Source organism: Myotis myotis, unplaced genomic scaffold, assembly GCF_014108235.1.
Source record: "Myotis myotis isolate mMyoMyo1 unplaced genomic scaffold, mMyoMyo1.p scaffold_m19_p_1, whole genome shotgun sequence".
In the NCBI taxonomy this organism is placed as follows: Eukaryota; Metazoa; Chordata; class Mammalia; order Chiroptera; family Vespertilionidae; genus Myotis; species Myotis myotis.
The window spans coordinates 212,840,680-212,862,446 of NW_023416313.1; positions in this window are offsets into that span (position 1 = coordinate 212,840,680).

Consider the following 21,767-nt stretch of genomic DNA (forward strand, 5'->3'; position numbering starts at 1 on the left):
GATTATTGTTAATATTTTCAAAAAGGGTGAATCCTTGTGTTTAATTTGTATTTCATTATGGATCCCTTGAGGCAATAGAGAGTTGAGGTTAGAGCTAGGGCTCTGGTTGCAGATTCCTGCACTCCAGTTCCGCTTGCAATGTACTGGCTGTGTGATCTTGACACTCCTCGACTTCAATTTTCTCACGTACAAAATGGGAACATTAAAACTAGTTAACTCAATAGAGTTGTAGAAAGTCATAAAATAGGGGAAATGTACAGCACATTTAACAAAATCTTGTGCCTAACCAAAATAAATACATGTTAGCTACTATCATTCTAGGTCAAGTTAGGTCATGTATGGAAGATTCAATAATTCTAATATTGAATAAAATATATTTTTATTCCTTGAATTATAAATTAGAGATAGTTAAAAGAATAATCTCCCAAATTACTTATATAATTGGTACAAGTACATGGACTTTCAAGATTATTATCTCTAAAAAGATAATGTACATTATCATGATCATGTAGGTACCTTAGATAATAAATTAGACTTTTTTACCTTTTAGTTACAGTTTCTAATCATTGGCTGAGAGGATGCCCTGACCTCTTGGAATTACCCCTCAAGAAAGGATTTAAACAGATTTGAAATGTTTCATGAAGAAAGTTGGGCATCTGTACTGGGAATGTGATGAGGGCATGTGCATCTTTGGAAGCCAGAGAGGACGAATCCTCATCAGAGAACATTTGACTCTTGACATAAAGGTTTCATAAATTTATGTAACAGCAGTTCTAGATAGTGCTTTCACATTCCATTTTATCATAAATTTTTCTGTGGTATGCTGTTTCTCTCTGGACCCCTTGACAGCTAAGAGGGATAGTCTCTCACCCTCTCTAATGGGTATCCATAAGACTGTTTGTAATAGACTCTGGTCCTAAAACCATTGACATTGTTTCTTGCTATTTTGAAAATTCTTTGAGCAAAGGGGTTGCTTATTATTTGCTTAACTCCCTGGGAACTGTGCACTTAAACTATAAAATCCCTCTCTTCTAAACAGAACCTCTCAGTACTACCTTTGCCAAAGGCCAGGAAGGATTTATCATGGTGCTACATCATGCATTTAAATATGAACTGACATAGATATATAACACGTTTTAGTTGAAGTAGTTGATGTTGTCTGAATGATAACTCTTGACCTGGGAAGCTCTGGAGTAATGAAAGGGGGATAAATTTGCATGATTTGTGCCATAAGCAATATTTATAATGTAAGAGGGCTTTAAAGATTAATATGTTCCCAGAGCAACACATGAAAGAGACAGGAAAGGTTATTCGATGATCATACAAATGCACAATTTATTTGCAATGCTTTCATCTACAAGATTTTCTTAGTTTTGTTTTTTTTTTCTCAGCACCCACTCCCTCCCCCATTAATTTAATATATAAAGAGGGCATTGATATATTCCTAATTTCAATATATTTTCTGCAAGTTTAACTCTTTTAATCTTGGAGTTGAGACACAATAGGGATTGAAGAAATAGTTGATTGATTGTCTCTCATTAGTTAAATGGCCTACAGTGCTTTGTAAAGTCTTATAACATTAACTCCTTAGTTTGAGAATCAAATAGCTTGAAGTGTTACTCACAAAATAGTTATATTACTGTTTTATCTAATTATTAGTTGGTAGAAGAAATGGACTCATAAAGCCCCTAAGGAAGTATGTAATTATAAAGTTCGAGTATTAAAGTCTGAGGTTCATAAGACTCTTAAAAAGAGTCCTCGGAATAATTTCTTCACAATTAACAGGCACTTTCTCTCTGAAAATATACAGTTGTAAAAATGGCTCTGGACTCCTTATTTTTCCATCTTAAACGATCTAGATGCAGAACAAAAAGGAAAAGTCTTGTGGGAAAAGCATTAAAGATAAATTTAAAGATTAAATCAGTTTTGATATGTACATATATTTGGACTTTAATTCCATTGGTAAATGGTGTTGTGGTAGTATAGTTTGTGTCTGCACACCTCCAAAAAATTTAAATGAACTGAAAAGCAAAGAATTAGGTCAGTTAAAAATTAGATTTTTTTTGTGTGTGTGTAGTGCCTAATTTTTTTGTATTCCCTGAAGGTACAGAATCCAATGTTTATTCAGACATGTGGATATAGATTGAACAGCCAATAAAATGATTGGCGCCAGCGTCATTGCATGTCTCAAAAACTCACACTCTTGCTTTGATTTCCCATTGCAACTCCTTTTGCATAGTTTTCATTCTCTTTTTGGCAGATTGAATCCCAAACTGGAAAGAATTATATAAATTATGACTTACTTTATAATATTCCTCTGAGGGAGAAATAAATTAATTTTCCCTTATCTCATGTCTCATGAAGCATGATCAAATATTACTTCCATTTTACAAATGAGACACATTACTTAGGAAATTCAGCCAAGGTAATACAAGAAATATGCACAGCCCGAACTAAAGATCTCCTAGTTTCCAATTAAAAAAAAAAATTCCACATATTTTTATTGATTTTGGAGAGAAAGGGAGAGGGAAAGAGAGATAGAAACATCAATGATGAGAGAGAATCATTCTTAGGCTGCCTCTTGCATGCCTCCTACTAGGGATCGAGCTGGCAACCTGGGAATGTTCCCTACCTGAGAATTGAACCATAACCTCCTGGTTCATGTGTTGATGATCAACCACTGAGCAACACTGGTCTGGCTGGCCCCCAATTTTTTTTTTTTTTACATTTTTAGTGATATTCTTTTTTCTCTGGAATCAGTTGCATAATTTTGAAGAGCAATTTAGAGAAAAATATTTCTATTTTCCCTTTATAGGCACCCAAAATATATAAAACTAGAGGCCTGGTGCATAGATTTGTGCACCGTTGGGGTCCCACAGCCTGGCCTGTGCCCTCTCGCAATCCGGGACCCTTCTGGGGATCTCGGACTGCTGGTTTTGGCCCACCTGAGGGGATTGGGCCAAAAAACGGCAGCTTGACATCCCCCAAGGGATGTAGTAGTGCGCAAAACTGCAGGAGGCCAGGGAGGAGCCCAAGCCTGGGCTGGGCGCCGCGCTGCTCCTGCTCATCCTGGCCCCGCTGCGCCTACCACCACCACTCGGTAGTGCTGCTGTGGTGGCAGGAGAAGCTCGTGCCACCACAGCTGTGCTTGCCAGTTGTGAGCCTGGTGACTTGCACCCATTGGTCAGCTGAGTGGTGCTCCCACTGTGGGAGCACACTGGCCACCAGCTTTTGCATTGAGCGTCTGTCCCCTTGTGGTCAGTGCACATCATAGCTACTAGTCAACTGGTCATTTGGTTGCTTAGGCTTTTATAGAGAGAGACTGGAGCAGCCGTGGGCAAACTACGGCCCACGGGCCGGATCCGGCCCGTTTGAAATGAATAAAACTAAAAAAAAAAAGACCGTACCCTTTTATGTAATGATGTTTACTTTGAATTTATATTAGTTCACACAAACACTCCATCCATGCTTTTGTTCCGGCCCTCCGGTCCAGTTTAAAAACCCATTGTGGCCCTCGAGTCAAAAAGTTTGCCCAACCCTGGACTAGAGGCTTGGTGCAGGGATGCATCCAGGGTGTGTCTGGCCCCTCTCACCCAGTCCCTATCGGCTGGACTCCTGCAGCAAGCTAAACTACCAGTCAGAGCACCTGCCCCCTGGTGTTCAGTGTGCATCACAGTGACTGGTCGAACGGTCGGACATTTAACATATTAGGCTTTTATTAAATAGGATGATAGTTGGTTAAGGTTAATCACTTAGATCCATTCTAGAGTTCTTAAGAACAGCAAGACTTGTACATATAATGTAAAGATACCTTCAATAATTAACAGTTATTATAGTAAATGAAATGCATCCAGATTAAAATGTTTCCCAAGTATATGGTCTTGACTTTATCATCAAAATTATTTTCCCCATATCGTCTCTGTTTCATTATAGTTGCAAAGATCCTTTTTAAAAAAAATTCTTGAGAGTATTACAGATGTCCCTCTTTGTATCCCTCCATTGCCCCCTCCACCTCCTCCACCTGGTTCTCACACCACCAAGTCCTTCACCACACTATTGTCTGTGTCCATGGGCAATTCATATATGCATATAACTTCTTTGGTTTATCTCTTCCTGCTCCCTCCCCCACACCCCACCTCCCTTCCCTTCCCTCTGAGATTCATCAGTCTGTTACATGCTCCTGGTTCTATTTTGTTCATCAGTTTATTTTGTTAATTAGATTCCACATATAAGTGAGATCATGTGATAATGAAGATCTATTTTTAGTTGAGTGCCAAAGACTCACTGCAAAGATCTCTCAGCCTACCTAACCTAAACTTCATAGGCAATTCACACTCTCTCTACTTTGTTTTCCTCACATCTGATGGTATGAACTATAGCTGAAATTTCAAGCTGTGGAGTCCCCATTCCTGTTCTAAAGTTTGGATCTTTAGTTGTGTATTGGGTATGCAGGTGCTCTCTTGAAACATAAACATGCACATCTTTGTAAAACAAGAATAATATTGTTTCAGAATAATGGTAGGATTTGTATAATACAATGCAAAAGAAAATCTTTGGTACATAGTAAGTGGTCAAAATGCTTGACTCCAGCTCTGCAGTAAGGATTCTCTCTGCAGTGAGGAAAGGTGTCTGGAATTTTAATTCTTTGTTAATATTTATTCTCAAATATAATAATGCATAATACATAAAATATATTTGAATCTAATAGAGCTTCAGAAGGTATTTTTTGAAAGAGCAGGCCATGTACATAAAGTCAGATGACCTTATTTCCAAGCCGGGGTTCTTACTCTCAGTAAGCTACTTTTCCTCAGACAAGCCAGTTTATCCCAAAGAGTCAGCATTGCCCTCCTTTGTAAAATGGGGTACCACTATCTCCCCATCACTTTGAATGGTGTGACTCATACAAGATAATACAGATGAAAGTACTTTAAACTTTAACTATATGCCAAGTTAGAAATGAAAACTCTAATATGAAATTAAAAATGAGAGCTGGCTCTTATAATTATGTCTTAATGCACAATATAACATGTAGTTGCATTTATGAATTAGAAATGAACATGTGAATTTGAAAGTACACTCAATTACAGTAATTTGTAAATGGATACTTATAAACAAGAGCTAGAGTTAGTGGTATTCTATGTTTCCTGAAATCTCTTATTCCATGTTACACAGACATATTCATAAATGTAAAGAAAACAATCATGGAAAAGTAATCATGTGCACGAATGTCATATTGCCAACTCCACGCATCCCCATTAGGAATGAGGAGTCAGCTTGAAGAAGAACTAGAGTGGGACGAGAATTATTGTCATGTTCTTTTCACTTCCAGACTGACCTTTCACCCTTCTGGAAGAACAGTCTTGAAACTCAACCTCCATCCTAGGGCCTAAATAAGCATAAACAAAGTTTGTTTCCATTTCTTTCAGAGGCTGGAGTGAGAAATGTTCAAATACCACTTGAAAGACCTTGTTCAGTTATAGGGTTTCCAGCTGAGAATAGAGGCTGAAGTTCTGAATATTTACACAAGGGATCCAGGCTTCAAGTTATTTCCAGACAAATGCTGGCCCCTGGGGACAGGGGTAAATATAGGGTGAGCATTCAGAGGCCTTCTACCCTTGGTGCCACTCCAAGTTTTCTTACAGAAGGTTATACTGGAGAGCTTTAGACAGGTTTTTATGATGCAATAACTCCTCCTCCTCCTCCTCCCTCCTCCTCCTCCTCCTCCTCCTCCTCCTCCTCCTCCTCCTCCTCCTCCTCCACCACCTTCTTCTTCTCCTTCTTCTTCTTCTTCTTTTTCTTCTTCTTCTTCTTCTTCTTCTTCTTCTTCTTCTTCTTCTTCTTCTTCTTCTTCTTCTTCTTCTTCTGACCTCTTCTCAACAGGAGTCTGGTGAAAAATGAAGCATTGCCTACCTTAATAGGTTTCAATGTCCTGCACAAGTTTGAATAGCTGCTTCAGTGATATATTGGAGTCTATTAAAAGGGACTCACAAGTGGCCAGCAGGAAGGCACCACACATAGTTCCTTGAGGCTCTGTTTTATAGATTAGCAAAGAGAAAAACAGCAAATATGTTATTTATTAGTTTATTTTGTTGTTGCTTTTTCTCTACTAACAAACTATGATAATTACCAACAATATACCCTAGTAAATGGCCATAAGTAATGAAAAAATGAAACTGAAATAAAGTCATGATTATTGAAGTAATAGAGCAGGTAAAAGTAGTCTTTGGTTTGAAAAGTAAGATACTATAACAGTCCTTCAGGATAATTTGGTATCTTTTTTTAAAAGAAAATAGTCAATTACTTACTACCCACTTCAAATGATTGGCATAATCTTTTAAATAATGTGATATGGAAAACATGAGCACATGAGTCCTTTCATATTCAAACTCTTGTATCATAAAATATTTTATTGTTACCTGATGTAATACTGCACCATTATCTACCATATGTTGACTTCATCATGGGCAAAGCTATGGGAAAAAAAACAGGGTTTTCTCTTGCAATGTATGTCTTGGATATAAAACAGAATTTACATATAAAAATATTTTATTGATTAGCATTTCTTTTTTAGTTGTAAAAACAGATGATATGGAAGCATATACGCAATGATTTCCATATGAATAATCATTCTATAATCTCTAATTAAATCTTTTTGTAATCTTTGTTGAAAGTATTATATAGGTTCTCCTTTTTCTCCACTCAACCCCTTCCAGCCCACTGCCCCCACCCCCCCGCCAGGTACTCACCACCCCATTGTCTATGTCCATGGGTTATGCATGTGTGCATACAAATTCATTGGTTGATCTCTTCCTACCCTCCCCTGCCTTCTGAGGTTCAATAGTCTGTTCATGCTTCTAAGTCTCTGGGTGTATTTTTGATCATAAGTTTATTTGGTTCATTAAATCTTATCTTTTGAAAGATTGTTGAGTTTAGTTTACTTTAAAGCAGAGTTCTGACTTTCTACTCTGGCACCAACTTAGACAGAATACATAGTACAATGTTTTAAACCATATACTCCCGTTACCTTGGGCAGAAACATGAGGAAAATACAGAAAATAGTGTGACAATCCTATATAATAAAAGGGTAATATGCAAATTGACCCTAACAGCAGAACAATAGGGAATGACTGGTCACTATGACACACACTGGCCACCAGGGGGCAGACCCTCAATGCAGGAGCTGCCCCCTGGTGGTCAGTGCACTCCCACAGGGGGAGCTCTGCTCAGCCACAAGCCAGACTGATGGCTGCCAGCACAGCGGTGGTGGTAGGAGCCTCTCCTGCCTCAGCAGCACTAAGGATGTCTGACTGCAGCTTAGGCCTGCTCCCCGCTGGCAAGTGGACATCCCCTGAGGGCTTTCAGGCTGCCAGAGGGATGTCTGACTGCCATCTTAGGCCCAATCCCCCGGGGAGCAGGCCTAAGCCGGTAGGTGGACATCCCCTGAGGGGTCCCAGACTGTGAGAGGGCACAGGCCGGGCTGAGGGACCCCCACTGAGTGCACAAATTTTTGTGCACCAGGACTCTAGTTGTTTATATATTTAATCTTCATGATAATGTAAACATTTCTTCTTGTTTTAAACTTCTTTATACTCTTCCCAGCATGGTTGCTAACCCAGTGAGTTTGGGGAAACAGACATACAGGACAAGTGGGAGTGATTTGTTCTGCCTGTTGATGCAGGCAAAGGATAAATTTATTTTTTATGACTTCTTCCTTAACCCCAAATTCTTTAATCATTGATCAACCCCATTCTGCCAGCCCCATACTATTTTTCACAGCTTTCCTGTGTAATTTATTTAACAAAATGTCAGTGCAGCTAGGCTGACCAACAGTTCAGCTTTGCCCAAGACTCAGGGATTTCCTGAGATGTGAGTCTCTCAGTCCTAAAACATGAAACACCACAAGCAAACTGGGATGCTTAGTTACCCTAAATGAGGGGTGGGGAATGTCTGGCCCTATGGCCATGTAAGGCCCACAAAATCATTTGGTCTGGCCCTACCAAGGCACTAGGTATGAATTAATTAAATGTTTGACCAAACATAGCAGGATAATTTTTAAGTTGATAATTTTGTATGGCCTAAGAATGATGTTATAAATAGCCAAATGGCCCTTAGCAGATAAAGGGTTCCCCACCTCTGTGTCTAAATGAACAGCCTAGAAGACATGCGACTCCAAATTTCCTCAGGTCTAACTCAGACTTCGAACCCTCCAGTGCAGCAGGCTCTGATGGTCAGATTCTGCACTGTTTCTAAGTACTGTTTCCTCCTCCTTTCCCACTCACAAAGCTGAATTTGGCAGCTCCAGGTTTGATTTGCAAAGGGGCAGGAAGGTTGGCCTGGACAGGTACAGGTGAAATGTATCTCAGTAACCCTCTGAGGGCATCCTGCCTTTCCTTACTTCCTTGCAATCAATTTTACCAGATGCAAAGGAAAGGTCTCTCTCATACAATTATTTCTAATACTGCCCTGCCATATATCTAGGATTTGGAAATAATTTGTTTTATTTTGTCTTATAATAGCTGCCTCTCAGGATTCGGAAGCTCAGTGCAAATTATATTTGTACTAGCCACAGGTTAAACTGCCTTAATGTGAGCCTTCTTAAAGACCTCCAAAACATTGGATGGCATACTGAAATATGCTGTTAAAACTGCTGACATTATCTTTTTACAAGTTTTCATGAATAATTTGAGAAACCTTTTATTTATTGGGGGAAAGGAAGGGGAGAAGGATGATTGATGGGCAAAAACTACGGGCTTCCAGTTACGGATCTTCTATTGCCAAACAAGGGATAATCCTAGGCAATTGTTGCTCTGCCTTTTTATCGAGTGAGAAAGAAATGTCAATAACTAATAAATAAAAGTAAGCCTGACCTTCTGAACCCATTATGCATTGCATGTAGTTTATGTCAGTTTTCTGGACTTGCAGACAATCCAGGAAACTCACCAACCACACACAAAAAAAATCCTATTTTAAAATGTTATGTAAGGAGTCCATGCTCTACTCTCAGCACAAAAGCTCCCTGCAAGGGAAGAATAGCAAGTCTCAATTTTGCAGAGTGTCCTTTTTCTTTGCTTCACCTTTATTTACTTCTCTCCTGAATTGTTTTAGTTTTTAGACATTCTCTTGATAGCTTAATCACTCTGACTTTACACATCCACAATATTTACAAAAACAGTCTGCATTCACACTAGGATGGGAATCACTTTGAGAAGTCAGAAAATTTCCTAAAATGAGTGAAGTCTAAGATAAATATTTATCTCTACTGATGCAATGGAAAAGAAAACAAAGCTATATCTCAACTTATTATATTGGCTATCCACCTAAATTATTTCAACCCAAGTTTTGATAAGCTTTTATATTTTAAAACATTAGAAAATTCTTTCTTCTGTTATAAGAACTTAAATTACATTGTACAAAATTGATAAAATTATGAAATAAGTGTATAGACATTCTTTATTTTGACACAGTTTACTCCCTATCATTCATTTCTTTCATGCACTGTGGAGGTGTTTATTTTTGGTCAGCAGACCTGGACTACACTCTCACCTGTGAAATATGCCTAAAATAATTGTGGGGATAGTTTATTTTTTTTTATCAAAACCAAGGTAGCCTTAAAATGATCACTAAAAGTATCTAAAATAATTTGGAACATTTAGTAACCAAAAAGTTGTTTTAAATATATTAGGAGACCTATAAAATAGTTCTAATAACTTTAATTTCAGGAATAAAAATACCCATAACAACATATGAGTATTTGAAAAATAAGCAAGAAAGCTCATTACAATTTCTATTATATTATACTAGAGGCCCAGTGCACAAAAATCTGTGCACTTGGGGGGGAGGGGATCCCTTAGCCTGGCCTGAGCCCTTTCTCAGTCTGGGGCTCCTCGGGGGATGTCCACTTGCCAGTGGGAAGCAGGCCTAAGCTGCAGTTGGATATCCTTAGTGCTGCTGAGGAAGCGGGAGAGGCTCCCACCACCACCGCTGTACTGGCGGCCATCAGCCTGGCTTGTGGCTGAGCAGAGCTCCCCCTGTGGGAGTGCACTGACCACCAGGGGGCAGCTCCTCCATTGTGCGTCTGCCCCCTGGTGGTCAGTGTGTGTCATAGTGACCAGTCATTCCCAGTAGTTCTGCTGTTAAGGTCAATTTGCATATTACCCTTTTATTATATAGGATAGAGGCCTGGTGCACAGGTGGGGGCTGGCTTTGTTGTCCTGAAGGGTGTCCCGGATCAAGTCGAGGTCCTTCTGGGGTGCCTGGCCAGCCTGGGTGAGGGACTGATGGCTGTTTGAAGGCTGGCCAAGCCCCCCAGCAGGGGCTCTCACCCCATGAGGGTGTGGCCATCCTGGGTGAGGGGCTGATGGCTGTTTGCAGGCTGGCCACGGCCCCCAGCCACCCAATCTCCCAGTGGAGGCTGGCTGGAAGCAGGTATCTGAGATTTATTTATCTTCTATAATTGAAACTTTGTTGCATGAGCGGAGGCTACAGCCGGCCAAGGGCAGGCGGGAAGCTTGGCTTCCTCCATCACTGGGGCAATGAAGCCTTCTGCTTGTTCCAGCTCCATGGCTGCCAGCCGCCATCCTGGTTGGGTTAACTTGCATATAGTCTCTCTCATTGGATGGTGGGCGTGGCTTTGGGTGTAGCAAAGGTGTGGTCAATTTGCATGTTTCTCTTTTATTAGATTAGACTAGCAGGCTAGGATTGTGCCAAAACCAGTAGCCCGACATCCCCCAAGGGATGTATTCATGCACAAAGCATCAGGCGGCCGGCGGGGAGATGGGGGGGTGGGGAGCCCACATTATGAGCCCAGAATCTGATGCCCATTGGTCAGCTGAACAGTGTTCTCACTGTGGTAGCGCACTGACCACCAGGGGGCAGCACCTGCATTGAGCATCTGCCCCCTGCTGGTCAGCATGTGTCATAGCAATCAGTCAAATGGTTGACCAGTCGAATGGTCGACCTGTCACTTAGGCTTTTATAGACATTGATTATATTGTAATTATGTATATTACACAATACATAATTACATGCTATACATTATATTAATATACTAGAGGCCTATTGCACGAAAAGATTCATGCAATAGGCCTTCCCTTCCCCTGGCTGTGGGCACCAGTTTTCCTCAGGCACCCGGAACCCAGACCTTCAAGCCTTCGCTGCTCCAGGCGAAGCCACCTCCAAGCCTTCGCTGCTCCGGCCAGAGCAGCCTTTAGTCTTTGCTCCGCTACTTCCCGCCTATGTACGCAAATTAACCGCCATCTTTGTTGGTGGTTAATTTGCATATCTCACTGATTAGCCAATGGGAGGCTACTGACCATAGTGAAGGTATGGTCAATTACCATGTTTGTCTATTATTAGATAGGATTATGTGTTTTTATTCTTTTTTTGTATTTATATTCTTTACATTAATTTTCCCCACATTTAAAAATAAGTAGACTAGTTACTCTTGATTCTTATTTCTATTATTTGAATAGAGTCTTAGTCATATCTTAGCTTCTTAGTTTCCAAATCATCACAATGGTATTTTTCTATTCATAAATTTTATATGAATTTATTAATTTAATATTTTTTGTAAAAGTTGGCTGAAATTTTCTGCAAAGTTGCCATTTATTGGTTAGTAAATATGTATACACATAAGTGAATGAATGAATGAATATTTTAGTAATGATTTCTTGTAAACCATAACATTTAAAATTCAGGAAATATTTAATTTACCTGTGTTAAGATACCTAATAAATTTGGAGCAAATTTTGCTAAATGGAGGACATTCTCCATTTTAAAATTTTCTTAAAACAAATATTTCAGCCCAAATATATTTACAATTACTTTTTTTGCCTCCATGTAGAAGCTATTAATTCACAATTATTTTTACAAGACAAAGCTGGTCAAATATTTTGTCGATGCTTATTTTGAAAAATATGCCAACTGCACATACTGCAATCAAAGTCCACCATTTCATCCTAAATACAGGCAAAAGAATGATAAAACATGTGTGTGGTCTGAAATAGTTCTAGGCATTCAGTACCAGCTTCATCACAAAAATTTGATCATTTAGTTATTTCAAATTTGTACATAAAATATAAATAGGAAAAACTATAAATTTAGTTATTTCAATATCACAACTACTCTGGACACTACTATAAGTTATATCTGCCTAAAATCCAATCCTTCAGTACATTTCTCTTCCAAAAAGTTCTTAATTCTAACATATTTTATTATTATCAAAATAAATAATGCTATGATTTTTAGCTTGAATTTAAATTTAATATGCATATCTTCAGCTCAAAACCAAATAATTTTATCTAATGACTTTTTAACTCAATTACAACAGCATCCACAACAATGTTAGACGTTTTGCCTGACAAAATGCATTTTGAAATATTTAATTTCATTAATAGTATCCAAAATTTTAATTATTTTTAAAATTAATGAATTTTCTATTTAGAACATCTCATATAGTGACATATAACTGGTATATTCACTGTTTGCAAATTTCTTCTGCTGATCTAACACATTAACAGATATTGCTCTATTTTCTGGTTCATTCATAAGCAAAATTGAAGCAGAAAATAAGAAAGTAATTTAGAGGAACAGTCAGTTAATCTAAATGAAATGTCAAGCTTCACAGGATGGTATGTAAATTCACTTAAACTATATATGTTAAATAATTGTGTTTATAATAGTCTTCTTTCAACAATGCATTAGTTATTTATTGTTGCGTAACAAATTTTCTAAACTTTTATGTTAAAACTACTTAGTGTTTGAAGGGTCAGATATCCAGAAACAGATTAACTGTGTGGTGTCTCTTACTCAAGGCTATAATAAAGCTCTTGGCTATTTCAAGACTCACCTACGGCTGGAGTATTTGCTACAGAGCTCACGTCCATGGTGGCTGGCAGGCCACAATTCCTGTGTGGCCATTGGCCAGAGGCTTCAATCTCTGTGGGTAGGAATACCAGGAAGTAGGAATACCGGGAGGCAGAGATCACTAGGGGGTGTTCTTGAGGCCGGCCAACTCAGAGAAACAACTACTTGGTCAACTTAGAAAAACAACTACCAACTTTGAAAGGAGATGAAAGTGTGAATGTTCTGGATTCCAAGTAATAGTAGGTATCACCACACGCCTCACGGAGTATGGGAAGCATTGACTGACATTGGGTCAAAAATACTCATCATCAACATTCCAGAGAAACAGAGATCCAGTTTCTAATTTTTCCAAATATTCATTTTTTTGTTTTCTTGAATTGAAAGATTTTCTTTAAAAAATAAAATGTTACCATGAAATGAAATCAATAGCTATAGATTGAGGCCATGTCAGAAATAGCAAAACAACAACATTGCAGCAAAAGTATTCAGACAACTTTTTGTCTTACAGCTGAAGAGCTCTGCTTATATATTCACACTTATCTGAGAGACACCAAATCTATCATTGTCCTTATTTATCCTTTCCCAGTGGAACGGTAACCAGGCAAACTTGTGTATATTGAAGGCTTTACCACGAACAATGGTAGAACTGACTGGTACAATCGGCCAGCCAGGGTGAACACCTGATTTTATAGTCCCCGTCTACTAAGAGACCAGAAGGGTGAACTCTTCCTAGCTGCTGGTTTCTGAGAGGACTATTTCTTTTACTCAGGGTTATATATCCCATCCTGAAATAAGATTTTTAGTACTTTGCATTGAGAAAGGGCAGAAAAAAAGAGAGCTATCATTCATCATCTATTATATTTAAACACCTGTTTAAGTGAGAACTCCATTTATTGCAGTTGATTATCACAAATTATTAATGGTTTGGTGAGACACTGGGGGCACCACCAAACCTTCTTAATTAATGGTAATGTAATAATAACAAAAATGCAATGATGTAATAATAATGCTTTATTTTAAAAATAATAAAACTTCAGAACAAATGATAAATTGAATGGTATCGCAGGCCAATAGAAATAAACCAAGATTGCCCTGGCAAACTTAGTGTACCACCACTGTATTTAGACTAAGGAGTGAAGAGGAATGTAGCTTGCTATTCATATTATAGGGATAACATTTCCAAACCTTCTATGATAGTAAGAAATCTGTCACTGGTATTTTTCCTGGTAAATGCATTACCACAAATTCGAAGTTATGGGAAGGCTGGCAAAGACTTTGGCCTTGTCAAAGTCCTACTTTTTATTATGTTTTTTGAAAATGCATAGAAACCCTCCCAATTATATCACATTTGCTTCAGAAATATACTTTCATACTATGAGAGGATAATGTTAATAAGGGTGTAAATAATAGATAAATAGACAGATGGGTAAACAATTTGAACAAACATCAAGTAATAATTGGCGCTTTTGGCAAATGTTAATTACATACCTATCTCTCACACTTTAAAGAGTATTTAATAAGCCCAGAGTCATTTTGATTCATCTCCAAGAGCATGCTGGTGCTTCTCCAAAGAGGAATTAAGGTTCAGGGAATTGGATTCCTGGTGGATGTGCACTCGAATCAGGAGACCTGAGACACACCCTCCCTCTGGCATTACACCTGTTTCAGCCAAGACAGTACTGTATTTTCTCACTTGTTGGCTCAGGAGTTTTAAAAAATGGCTTTTTTAGGGAAAATTTTAAGCCCAGAGAAAACCTATGCACCTACTACTCAAATTTAACAAAAGTAGAAATGTGCTCCCCATCCCCAACTTTTGTCATGGAATTGGTGTGTTATGAGCTTTCCTAATCCAATTGGATATTACAAATTGGATTCTAGTATATATTGTACCAATATCTTCTTACTTGGTATTTCTAGCATATTTGATTTTTCTACTATTTTATTAAGTACAATATGTGTTACTTTGAGTTTACCTGACATTAAAACAAACAAACAAACAAAACTTGAGCCTATCTTCATATACGTAAGGAACTGCAGGGCTTCTGTTTCCTTGTCGTGGCTGGGCAGATCCTTTACATTGTTTTATTATCTTTTTATTTATGTGTAGAGATTCCCTATATGTGTATTACAGTGATTCCTTCACCCTTAAACATTTTAAATATCCTTTCAACATCTGAGACTTGTTTTCTAATTTTTAGGATACTGCCTTTTGTCATAAAGAACTTCACAGTTCTAATGTGATTCAATAGAATAATCCTTTTTTGTATGATTTGTGCTTTCTGTGTTTTATTTTTTAAACCCTTTCCTCTACTTTGAGATCATAAAGACATTCTCCTATATTATCTTTTGCAAATTTTAAAATTTTACTTTTCACATTCATATCTTAATTAATTTGATATTTATTTTATTGTAAGAGTAAAAGTTGACATTCTGCATTTATTTAGATAATTTCCCATACATCATATTTTGATTTCTCAGCTTTATTCAGATATTTGACAGGTAACATTGCTGAGGACTCCTTTTATTCGCTTTACATATGTTCTCAAAGAAAGCCACAACAAACGCCTCCCTTTTTTTAATTTTTTGTTGTTGATTAAGTTATTACATATGTGTCCTTATCCCCACGTTACCCCCCATCCTCCCCCACTCATGCCCTCATCACCTGTTGTCTTGTGTCCATTGGTTTGGCCTATATGCTTACATATAAGTCCTTTGGGGCTAAGGGGGAGAGATCAATGCCTCCCTTTAGAAGGCTACGGCTTCATCACCCTCCTTCCCTGCTCAGGCAGACTCTTAGAAAGTTCAATCTTCACTAACACTCTGATTATTTGCCTCTCATTTCCTCTTGAGCTCATTGCATTACAGCTTCTGCCTCTGCTCTATTGAAATTGTTTTGGCAGATATTGCCAATAATGTCCTTATTGCCAAATTCAATTGATACATTTCAGCTCTTATCTTACTGGATATATGAGCTGGTTCTCTAATGCTTCTTTTGGATTACTTGGCCATCATTAGAGTTCTCTTACTTTCTACTTTTCTTACTATTCCTCTCTGGCCCTCTGCATGGAATTCCTAAATGTATCGTACCCACGGGTCTCTCATTGACTCACTATCTTTCAGTCTGAATGTGTTATTTGAGAGCCTGTCTTTAGATTCAGCTCTGATACTCCATTTGAAATATTGTTTTTCCAACTAATCACTGCTTTGCCTTTGTCCCTCAAGTATGATCCTATAAACACTTCATATTCTACATATCCAAACTCACCATTTATCTACCTACCAGTGTCACTGTCCTCCTAAGATAAAGTAAAGGTTAACTATTATGTGTTACTATTATTATTGTCAGCATCACTTAACATTTCTATATGTGTGTTTATTTCTACAGGCACTTTTAATATTACAATAACTTTTAAAACAATAAACTGTGTTAATAAATGTATTTCCATCATTAAATATACCACATACAATTCCATCAGGTCACCATCATCATCATCACATCATCATTACCATTATCATTTTAGTCTCCTTCCTAAACAAGACTGAAATGCTTTGACAGAAAGAGCATAATTAACTGATGAAATCTTCAGTTTCTTCACAGTGCCTGCCACTTGGTTAAGTTTAAAAAAAATATTGCTTAATAAAGTATAGGAAGTTTTTCTAACAATAAGCTTTAAATTTTATTCTAATTAGAATAGGTCCTATTTTTATTATATGACCTTCCCCCCTATCTCTCATTACTCACTGTATTAGTTTAACTAGGGTTGTCATCACAGAATACCACAGACGAGGTGGCTTAAACAACAAAAATTTACTTTCTCGGGAATCTGATGTCTGTAAGTTCCAGATCAAGGTACCAGCAGCAGGATTCCTCGGAGGCCTGTCCCCTTGGCTTGCAGATGCCCACCGTCTTGCTTCTTCTTCACATGGTGGTCCCTTTGTGCACACACACCTTTGGTGCCTATGTCTCCTAATCTCTTTGTACCAGGACACCAGTCAGTTTGCAATAGGGAATGCCCTCACAGCCTCACTTTATATTAATCACCTCCTTAAAGGCCCTGACCCCACAAACAGTCACATTCTGAGGTATTGGGAGTTAGGGTTTCAGCATATGAATTTTGGGAAAACACAATTCAGTTCATAATACTCATTCATCTGTGTGTTTTCTCCTTTCTCGTGATTTTAAATATCTTCTATCACTGAAAGTGCCACATTTTTATTACTAGCCTAGACCAATCACCCAAAATACATTCATGGCAACCCCACCATTCAGGGCTTTAGACAAATACTGCCTAACTCTCACCAGTTTCTTTCTCACCCTCAATCTAGTCCACTAGCAAACTCCTGGCCCTGCCTTCAGAATATACTCAGATTCTGACCAGCACTTCTCACTACCTCCTCTGTAATCACTTCACTGCCATCCACCACCTTCCCTTCCCTGACTGTGTAAATGACTTCTATCTCCCTGAGCTTAAACCCTACCTGTGTTTGATCTTTAATCCCCTAGAGTTTTTCCACAACACAACAGTCAGAGGGATTCCTTCAAAAACTAAATCAGGCAATGTGACTCTTCAACACCAAGATATCTGGTAGCTTTTTATCTCAGTCAAGATAAAAGCCAACAATACAATGGCTGCTACTTCTCTGTCTTCCCATGACTCCACTGTTCACTCATTCTCTTGCCACATGGGTCTCATTGCTTTCCTTCTGCCACACCAGGTGTGTGTCTATCTCAAGGATATTTCACTTGCAGTTCCTTCTGCCCTGGAAGGTCCCACCCCCTGGTGTGCTTTACTTAAATGTCCCCTTTTCTGTGAGGTCATCCGTGACCTCCAGACATAAACTAATAGGCCAACCCTTATCTCCTACACCCTACTCTCTTCTTGTTTTTACTTTCTCCCAATGTGCTTGGAGGAAATAGTATATATTTAATGATTTATTTCTCTTTTGTCTCATCTGCCCCTACCTCAGCCACATTTATACCCACTAGAATCTGAATTCTATAGAAAAAACATTTTTGTTTGATTTATTCACTATTATATACCCAGTAACAAGCTCAAAGCATTAAGCATTGATTGAACAAGGATATGCGTATGAGGCCCTATGTACCATTATAATATTTTAGACACCTGCACTGTGAAATGGCTTTTTGAAAGAGATAGCTGATCATTTGGCTAGAAGGCAGTTGAAGACACAACAGTCTTCTGTTGAGAAATACTCAAAGAGCCGTAGGTTGTTTCAGTAATTGAAATTTGTTCTGCCCTTCTGGAATTTTGGTTTGTTTATTTTATATTTTTATGGGTAAGCATGTGTTTTGTTTGTTTGTCTGTTTGTCTTTATGCCTTTTGAAAGGCAAGTAGTGTTTTCCTGTAATGACATCCCTCCTTTGGGTCAGAGGAGAAAGTATCTAAATCCTGAAATTGTCTTTGGACACATTTGAGCTGAGAAGTAAACGGATGTGCTTGTCAGTAACAGCTATCACTAAGGACTGCTTTTCTGAAAACCAGCACATATAGAAAAGTTGAGAGAAAGTGAATTAGTGAACCTAGAAAGGTTGTATTCATGACCAGCAGTGATTAAAAAAAAAATGTTGCCAAAACCCTTTGGCTCAGTGGATAGAGCGTCAGCCTGTGGACTGAGGGGTCCCAGGTTCGATTCCGGTCAAGGGCATGTACCTGGGTTGCGGGCACATCCCCAGTGGGAGATGTGCAGGAGGCGGCTGATCGATGTTTCTCTCCCATCGATGTTTCTGACTCTCTATCTCTCTCCTTTCCTCTCTGTAAAAAATCAATAAAACATATTTTTTTTTAAAAAAAAAAAGCTCTTAAAAAAATAATAAAAATTAAAAAAAAATTAAAAAAAGCTAATTCCTCAGATTTGAGGTATTGTTACAGATATTCTAGAGATATTATTGTTTTCTATAGGCTAGAGTTTCCTTTTTGGTAATGTTGATGAAGATAGATTGTTTCTGCATTCTCACTCCAAAACAGACATTAAGTGTTCTGTAAATATCACATAAGTGATGATGATAGTAATATCTGATCAAGAATTTGCCAAATACTGTTATGTTTCCTACTTTTCAGAAAAATTAAAATATGGTTATTCAAGCAAAAATGAAATTGATCTAGTTTCTACATGGATTGTCAATGTTAAAACCTAATTACAAACATTTATGTGTTACCACCAGTCCTTTTTGACCCAACCAGCAGAGTCCAGCTTACCTCTCCAGTGTTCCTTGATGTCCCTATTAATTTTCTACTCATTTTAAAACATCCTTAGAAGAATTAAACTCTGCATCTGTGAAAGAGAAGAGCAAGTTTAGTCTCAGGTCATTGTTCTGTGGAGATTAGGCTATACTGAAAACATGGATGCCTATTATACCTTAATTTCTGCTCTTAAATTATCTTAATGTTTAACTCTGAGTTCCCAGTGTACCTTGGAGCCATGACAGGTAACTTCATTTTTCTGGAGGTCCCTTTAAACCCGAGAACAGTTCAAATCCTCAGTGGTGTGAAATAGTGTGGAAACATCGAGGAATTCCCTTTGCTCCTTCGTTGTTCTTCTGCCTCAGTTTCCACTGAGACCAAACCTTCGCAGTGTCCCCTCAGGCCTGTGGGTGTTACTACTTCTGTGTCTCACTTGGTCCCTAGAAGTAACTGGCAAACCTAGATCCATGTCAATATCCCCTTTGAAGTTACCACCTCCCAAGTCAAAGGCAGAGAGAGAATGGGACACAGAGTAACTGCTATTTCTTGATCAGGAAAATTCATTTTTCTCTTCAAAATTTCTCTACTTCTTAGATTCTCACAGGCCATTCAGCCTAATCTCTTCAAAGCCTTGAGGTTTTGAGAAAAACAGATGCCTTGAAGGGAATTGTCTATGAACAACTTCTGCTTTCTGCATTGTTACAAACCTTCTCTGGGGGAAAAAAGCATAAAAACCCGCCCCGTGCTTGAACAAAAAGCAAAATGGAAAAATAAGGGGAGAAAAAAATACATATGTACATCTTTATAATGTCACTGCCAAGATTTAATTATATTTGGAGTTTACATCATCTAGAAAATAAAAAAGAACAAAAGCACTAATAAATGAATGAAGTAAAGATGAAGTAAAGGTTTTAGGATTGCATCAGAAATAGTTAAAAGGAGTAAGAGTAGCTATTCTTTTAAAAAAAGAAAGAAAGAAAAACGTTATGTAGTTATCATGTTCTCTGTTGCTCTGGCGGGGAGAAATGCAGAAAGGCATGTTTCAGGTTAGCATGAAAAAGGACATCAAAGTTTGATGAATATGGAGTCAGAAAAATCTGGATTTGTTCCCAGTTTCTCAACTTTGGGGCAAGCCAAATAGTACATGAGTCTTAATTTCTTTAGTCCTTCTATCTTTCTCTCTCTCTTTCCTTCACATATTTGCTTATTCAGTGATGGCGAGCCTATGACACACGTATCAGAGGTGACACGCGAATTCATTTTTTTGGTTGATTTTTCTTTGTTAAATGGCATTTAAATATATAAAATAAATATCAAAAATATAAGTCTTTGTTTTACTATGGTTGAAAATATCAAAAAATTTCTATATATGACACGGCACCATAGTTAAGTTAGGGTTTTTCAAAATGCTGACATGCCGAGCTCAAAAGGTTCGCCATCACTGGCTTATATAGTACCTTCTGTGTTTCAGGATTCAAGCACTATGTTCAGTTATTTTATTTTTATTTTTTTGTCAATGCGCAGCAAACTCTAAATGTCTTGCTTTCATGGTATTTACTTTTTGTTGAGGGGGGAAGAAATTAGCCAAATAGTAGTTTAACTTAATGTAGAATGATAACAGTAATGAAAACTATATAGGAAAATACATAAAGCAAGGAATGGAGTTGTGATGAAAACTCTGGCTTATTCTGAGAACACTGGAGAATGAGATTGAGGGTGGCTTTGGGGTGGTTTTACAGTGGGTGGTGTGTCAGGTGTCCCAGACAGATGAAATGTAAGGAATGGGTAAAGATTTTGAGCTGAAAAGGGAGCCTGCCACGCTCATGGAACAGAAAGAAGGTCAACAAAGACACGAAGCAAGTGGGAAAGGAGAGAGAAGCTGGAAAAAGAAGCTAGACTTCAAAACACATAGAGCTATGAAGGATTTAAAATGTGATAATTTACCCTAAGGCGAAAAAGAAACTCGTGCAGTATTAATAAGATTTGTAAAGTGAAGAGCTCAAGGAGTATTTTCATTTTTGAAATAACATTGAAAGTGATTCAGTGGGTCAGACCAACATCAGCTGTGTGTAACAATTAAACTTTCTAGAATATAAGTCACTGCATTTTGAAATAGTTCATTCCCATTTGTGTACTTATTTAAGCAGAAATCATATGACCATTCATTTGGAATGTCCTTTGAATTACTTTTGCCTTGGGAGAGAGGTTGAAATTTTAGGAACATGTTTTGCTTGAGACTCCATGATTTTCCTTTGGAACATATTTGCTTATATACACCCCCTATGTTTATTTCATATCTTCCATTTCTTTGCTGAGACTCTTATTTTTTCATTTGCTTCAAGCGTTCATAATTAGTCATTGATATAACTTTATGATGGTTGATTTAAAATCTTTGTCAGAAGTTCAGACATCCTCAATTTGGCACATACTTTGTTCTTTGTTTGAGATCTTCCTGATTCTTAGTATGATGAGGGAATGTTTTAATCAAAACATCGACATTTTGGATATTATACAGGTTGGGGCAAAAGTAGGTTAACAGTGGAGACTTCATGAAACACAGAATTTATTCTTGTATCATTATTTATTCATTATTGTATTATTTTCCATATGAACTACTTACTGTAAACTTACTTTTGCCCCACCCTGTATCATGAGACTCTGGATCTTATTATACATTCTGTTTTAGTGAGACTTTGCTGG